This window comes from Pteropus vampyrus, unplaced genomic scaffold (assembly GCF_000151845.1).
Source record: "Pteropus vampyrus isolate Shadow unplaced genomic scaffold, Pvam_2.0 Scaffold53, whole genome shotgun sequence".
Classification (NCBI taxonomy): Eukaryota; Metazoa; Chordata; class Mammalia; order Chiroptera; family Pteropodidae; genus Pteropus; species Pteropus vampyrus.
The window spans coordinates 5,232,422-5,239,785 of record NW_011888834.1 but is presented as its reverse complement, the minus strand read 5'-3'; positions in this window follow the sequence as shown (position 1 = coordinate 5,239,785).

The following is a 7,364-nucleotide window of genomic DNA, read 5'->3' as shown; positions in this document are numbered from 1 at the left end:
CATTCACTTAATGCCACTCTTCAATTTGACACCAAAGGAAAATATTCTATGAATAAATAATAAGCATTTCTTTGGTGAACTATAACTAAAAACTTCTGTTCATCCAGAGGCACCATGACAACAGTGAAAAGGCAAGCCAAAGAATAGAAGACATTGACAGAACATGTATATCCAAAAAGTGACTCATATCCGTAATGTACTCATATCCATAATATATAAAGTATTCTTAAAACTTACGAAAGAAAATGAAAAGGCAACCCAGTAGAAACATGGGCAAGACTTGAACAGATACTTCATAGAGGAAGATACCAGATGAACAATAAGTATAATAAAAGCATAACAATGCTTAATCACATTAGTCACCAGGAAAGTAAAATTAAATCCACAAAGTGATTCTCTTATACATATACCCGAAAATAGCTAAAATGAAAAAGACAGAAAACAAGAGTTAGAGAGCATTGGGAGCGACCAGAATTATGATACACTGTTGAAAGGATTAAAAAAATATTGAATTCATTTAAGAAAACTGTAATAATCTACTAAAAGAGGATATACATATACCTCATGACACAGCAATTTTTCTCTTATGTATATATGCCACAGACATTGTACTAACACGCACAAAGAGAAACAGAAGGATTTTAATAAAATCACTATTCGTAATAGCCCCAAACTGGAAACAACCCCAAAATCTATCAAAAGTAAAATGTATAAATAAATTGTGGACTACTCATTTAATGGCATGTAGATAAATGAACCATGAAACAATAAATCCAGCAAATTGGATGATTCTCAGAAATGTAATGTTGAACAAAGAAGCCTATTACCAGAGAGAACACAGTCTATGATTTTATCTAAAGTTAGAAATCAGACAGAATTTAACAGTAATGGAAAACAGGACAGTATTTACCCTTAGGAAGGAGTTTTGACTAGGAAAAGATGCAAGGAGGGCTTCTCAGTTGCTGGGGATGGTCTATTTATTTCTACATGTCTACTTTGTGAAAATTAACTGGGCTGAATACTTATGATCTCTGTACATCAATGTATGTATGTTACACCTTAATAAAAAGTTTGCCTTAAAAATTCACGTATTTTAGAAAGATATCCAAGATTTTTTCAATATATTTCTAAAGATAAAAATTATTAAGGTCAGATTTTCTGAATATAGAATTAATTAATTAATCTGAATTAATGTCCACCTCTGTATTTGTTGTAGTGACTTTCAGAGTTAACCTTCAATTAGGAAGGAAAAATATAACTGCACAGATCTCAGACTTTTTATCTGCAATTATATTTTTATGTGACTAAGAATTTACATGTTCATACATACATGTAGAAATCCTCTTACACTCTGCATTTTATTAAGGAGTTCATAGTGATGTGGAGAAATTTCCAGAATCCATTCTATTTTTTTAACCTCATAAGTAATAATGGAGGTAATTCTTAATAGTGGCAATAACAGGAAAAGCCAGTTGCCTTTGGAGATAAGGTCTCATCTTAGGCCAAAGTAGGCAGTGAACAAGGAAGAGATTAGAGGGGACGGAGGACAGAGCCCCTGCCCTTCCCAGCAATGCTTATAGTTTTCCTTTGTTTTGGGGAGGCAGTGGACAACAGGGACTAATGGTCAGGCATTGTCATCAGAAACACCTGGGCTTGAATCTTCATACCACTTATTATTTGATGTGGATATTGGAGAAATCACTTTTCTTATGAGCCACAGTAAGATTATCAGGACACTGGAACTTATCTGATCTACTTCCTAGGTTTGTGGGGACAGTTAACTAAAATCATGTGTGCAAAGCACGAGGCACAGAGTAGGCACCATAGGCATTATACCTCCTAGGCCAGCATCTTCTGTCCTATATCTGTTATATGTCTTATATGAGCAAACATGGCTTCAAAGATTATCTTAACTAATATGGATTTTTAAAGAATATATTTTAAAGATAATTCTTTTCAATATAAGGTGATAAGCTGAACATGCAACTAAGGTTGATTAACTTATTATGCCATGTCTTTCATTGATAAATTAACAAATTAGAAAGATTCATTACTTTTATTTTTAGTTGAGACAATATGCTAATTATATCTATGCTTCATCCCTCCTTCCTCCTTCTCTCTGCTAATCCTCTGATATTTAGAATATACACTGTGTATCTAAAGCTAAGAAAGTTTCTTATATCTAATCTGAGTATCAGTATTTTGTTATGTAATTCTTGGTGATTATCACCACCAGTTTGTAGAAACCATAAAACGGAGACCATTGTTGAAAGTCAAGGACTGCATCATATATTCAAAAAACAAACAAACAAAACCCAACCCAGAACGAAATAGAGTGTGGACTCATAAATAAATTATAGGTGTTCAAAATACAAAAAGAACTAGGTTCGAACCTAGTTCTTTAAAAACAGACACTAAATGTTTAGGTGAAATAAAGAGGAAAACGTTACTTTGATGCTGAAGAAAGATTTTCAATTAATTTTTATGACTGCTGTGAAACAGAGACACACAACATATATGAATCTTCCACACTCTTTGGAGTCATAAAACTATACTTTCTAATTAGATCTATAAAGCTTGGCTTGCTCAGAATCCATTTTGGCTCGAAGCAACTGATTCATAGCAGCTGGGGGTTTTCAGGACTCTGCGCTGTTGTTAGAACCGCTAGCCTGGCTGCCAAGAACGAGGCCCTCGAGTATGTTCTCAGCCTTCCTTGCTTTAATGGTTCTAGGTTGGATTGTTTGACAACTGTCGTGCAGGATGCTCAGGCGGATTCGACCTCAGTATTTACTGAGCACTTACTCCGAAGATGCCTTACAGAAGATAACTCTTTTAATGCTCACTAAAGTCATTTGAGTTAGGTACTCTAAGAATCTCCATCCGATAGGTCAGGAAACTGGGGCAATTCTTGCAAAGGTTACACAGCTAGTGATGGAAATGAGATCTGGACTCAGGCAGTTTGGAGCAAGCCACATATATAACTGCTGTTTCCGACATACATGGGAGTGCCGCCTAACCCCCAACCCCAGCTCAGGGAAAAGATTTTTTTTTCTATTTTATAGACATGGAAAATAATTATGAGTGCAAAATGAGGGTGACATTCAGTAACTTATACTCACAGAGCCCTAAATATATTAATCTTATTCATGCTTCATGCTTCTAAGCCCTTGCTCTCAACATTTCCTCAACCCAGAGTTTACCTCTTTCTGCTTCCCTGATTGCTAAAAGCTTCAGGGCTGGGCTCAAATTCCATACCCCCACGTCAACTCATTTGTGTGATTCTATGTGGTTTCTCCCGTTCACGGACATCTTTGACACTTACAGTTTGTTTCATTTAGAGACAAATGTATAACGTAAAAAGGACATTAAATTGGAGTTAGAAAAACTATGTTTAGATGAAGCTCAAACACTTATTTGCTGGGTGGCCCTCACTAGATCACATCTCTGAGACATCCCTTTTTCTGGTCAGTTTTAATAAGACAAAGATTTATCTTTTAAAAGGCAAGCTTTTTCTAAGGATTAGTCAAGATTACACAAGTAAAAATGGTTAATAAATGGTACTGCACTCTACAATGTATACTATGGTGTCATCTTAATCTCTTCTTTTTTTAGCTTCCATACCAAATGATAAATTTTTAAGGAGAGAAATTGTAATTTATGCCTTTTTTAACATCAAGCTTAGTGTCTTGAATATAGTGAGTGCTCAGTAAACATTTGCTGATTTGATTTGCAGATGAGGATGATTTTTGCCCAGGAACTATTTTTAGTTTTTTTTATTCCCGTTTATCTGCAGTGGCAGGTATGTTTTTCTCAAGTTGAACTTTTAATATGTGTTTTCACTCTTTTCATTTTGCTCTTCCATTCTAGGAATATATATTTTCAAGTGGCAGGTGTGTGTGTGTGTGTGTGTGTGTGTGTGTGTGTGTATGAATTTTTACTTGTCGCAAAGTTGAAGATGTGACTAGAGGAAAACTGAAATGATGAGGTATAGAGCGTGGACAAAATACCAGGTCGAATTCATGTTTTGGTGAGTGAGAAGTGGCAAAAGAGAAGGAATATTAAGGCTGGGAATTGTTTCGATAGAGGTAGATGAGATGGTGTTGACTAGCTACCCCAATTTTTTATATTCTGAGCAAAGAGGTGCATATAGGTGTTTCAAATCCTTTTATTTGGTTGAGATGAAGATCTTATGGGCTTTTGTGCGGTTTATTTAAATCTGCCTATAGGGTGAAGCCAACATGTGGCCAGTGCCTCTTTTATTGTCCAGGGCAGCTCCTTCTCCCTATCGTGGGAAAGTATCTGGTCTTTTTTCTTGCACAGAAAGGGGGCCGTTGGCTTAGATTCCCAAATGTTGGCTGAGCTTTGCACGCTGACTTGGAAGCTACTGCTAAGGGTTTCCCATCCTCTCAAACCCTTGCTGCCACCTGAGTTCCTGTGGGACATCCTGGAGGAACAGAAGGATAGGCTGATGGGCAGGCAGTGAGATGAAGCTCAGCTTCCCCACCTGGCTCCATAACTACTCCATCTGTCAGTTGTTCCGGGTGGCTGAGGAGTCCAGCGATTCAAAGCTCTATCCTGGGCGGCTTCTGAGCATTTCTTTACTCTCTGAGGACCTGATATTTCTGACCAGGGAGATGGGAGATGGGAGATGGGATTGAAGCCAAGTGCTCTTCAGCCTAGCAGCTTGGGGCATATGGGGTTGGCAGCCACGAGGCCCCCTACTGTGCTGTGCTGTGCTGTGCTGGTTACGAGTTTGAATAAGAATTGCTGTGCTAACTTCTGTTTTTATTTTATGATTCATCTGTGTGAAATGTGGAATGATGTTTATAAATTTAAAAGCAAATCAGGCATAAAGTTAATGTAATGCAGGATTTCAATAATTGCACAGATAAGAGAGTTGAGTGTTCATCTGGTATATCTGGCAAGAAGAAAACACAATCAGCATGGGAGGATGATTAGCTAATAGAGCCAGGAAGGCCCCTTTCTTGAAGACTGGGAAACAAGAATTGACATGTAAGCTGATGTGTGTGCTGTCTATTTTCAAATACACCTTAAACAGTAAAGTTTTAAGATTAGGAGAACCAAACCTTGTTGAGAGTAGCTGCATACCTCAGATAGAGGAGCAAATGAAGTTACTTTATTTGTTTTCTAGTGCTACACAACAAACTACCATAAACTTAGTTGCTTAAAACAACACACATTCATTGCCTCACAAGCTCTGGAGTTCAGGATTTCAGGCTTGGCTTAGCTGGGTCCTCTGCTCAGGGTCTGCTGGGCTGGAATCCAAGTGTCAGCTGGATCATGTTTTCATCTGAAAACTCAACTGGAGAAGCATCTGCTTCCAAGCTCATTCATGTCGTTAGCAGAATACCTTTCCTCAAAGCTGCAGGACTTGGGGCCTCAGTTTCTTGCTGGCTGTCAGGCAGAGGCTTCTTTCATCCCCTAGGGCAACCAGCAGTTCCTTACCACTTGGTCTTCTCCATAGAAATATCTCCATGTCTCATAACGTGGCTGCTCGCTTCTTCAAAGCCAGAAAGAGAGAAAGAGAGTGAGTTTACTAAGAGTTTTTTATAAGCTAACATAATTATGGGAGGGACATTTCATCACCTTTGCCATATATTATTGATCAGAAGCAAATCACAAGTCTTGTCTATATTCAAGAAGAGGGGATTACACAAAGGGGTGAACATCAGGAGTTGGGGGGATCATGAAGGTCACATTATAGTCTGTCCCTGCAATCCCTACTGCAGAATTCATTCTAATAAGAGCCAGTTAGTTCTGCTCTGTTTATGGCCAGAAATCAGGCCTTTATTCCAAGGCGATCCTGGTATAAATGTGCAGTTAGATGTGGCCATGAAACCGTGGTTTATGGAATGTGAACAGAATTGATGTTTATCTCTTTTTAGCCTGGTTCTTAAATAGCTCCATTATAAACTTCACACTGTCTTTCTATGTCCTTTCCCTGAATAGAGAGGACTATGAGAATCCATAAAAGGGCAGAGCCATAGGATGGGAGCTGATCCTTGAATGACTGTGTGGAACAGAGCGGTAACATGTCCATCTGCACTGGGCAGCGACTTGACCAAAAATACCCACTATTGTTATATTAAGTAAATGCTTTTATAAAAACTCATTATTATGCCTTAATCCAAGTTTCTTTTTATATGTTCTAGAGAAGGCCCTCAGCTCAAAACAGTTGTAGTAGAAATACCTAAAATTCCATCATTATACGTTTCACTGAGATTTCCCCAAGTTCCCCAAACTGTACTGAGTTCCCCTGTGACACTGTCTCCTAACACTCTTTTCCTTCTCTTTATGACAATTGTAACTACTTTCAAATATACATTTATTATAATTAATGGCTTTTTTTCATTAGAAAGTAATTTTCACAAAAGCAAGGACCCTGTTTTCTGCTTAAAATATTGAAGGAAAACAGCTCAAACAACTCCCCATATCAAAAGATAAACCAAATGATTGCTGCCATAAGTATTCTTTCATGGATGGCTGTTCTATAATCAGCTAGTAGATTGGGGATGATAATGGTTCTCAGGATATTTTTAAAATCTATCTCTAGATTGCATGGCTGTATGGGGGTGGAGTGTAGGTGAAAAATTATCATAGAAAGAGTAGAAAATGCAAATCTTCTTATAAAGGCTAAGCATTAAACCTAGCATGTGGGCGTGGGAAGAGAAGTAAATTACCCATAATGCATAAGAATCTCATAATTTCAGATAAACATTAAGGCAGCGTAAAGTACAGTAGGTCCTTGAATAATGTTTTGTTCAGTGTCATTTTGTTATAACATTGACAAGAAAAAAAAATTGCTCCTTGGCCAGGGCCACTGTGTGTGTGGAGTTTGCATGTTCTCCCCAAGTCTGCATGTGTTTTTCTCGGGAACCCTGGTTTCTTCCACATCCCAGTCTGAGTGTGTGTGTGTGTGTGTGTGTGTGCGCGCACGTGTGCATGCTCACTCTACGAGGCAAGGTGTCCTGTCCAGGTTGGGGTCCTGCCTTGTGCCCTGAGAGACCAGGACAGGCTCTGGCCACCCACACCACTAACCTGGAATCAGTGGTTTGGAAGATAATTGTCTTACTGGTTTTTGTTTATCTTTCTTAAATATATGTAAGTTCACATTTATTTCAATGTAGTATTAGAAGTGTTTTGGGTCTTTATTTAAAAATTTGGAGATATTTTTGTAACTAGAAATATGCTTTAGAAACTTAAATCTTGTTTGCATCAATTAGCCTCTGGTAAAATTCATTTTGTTATATGTCATTTCACTTAAAGTCAGTTTCCAAGAAACTATTGATGACGTTTAGTGAGGACATACTACAGCAGGGCATGATTTGTAAGTTAATATTATT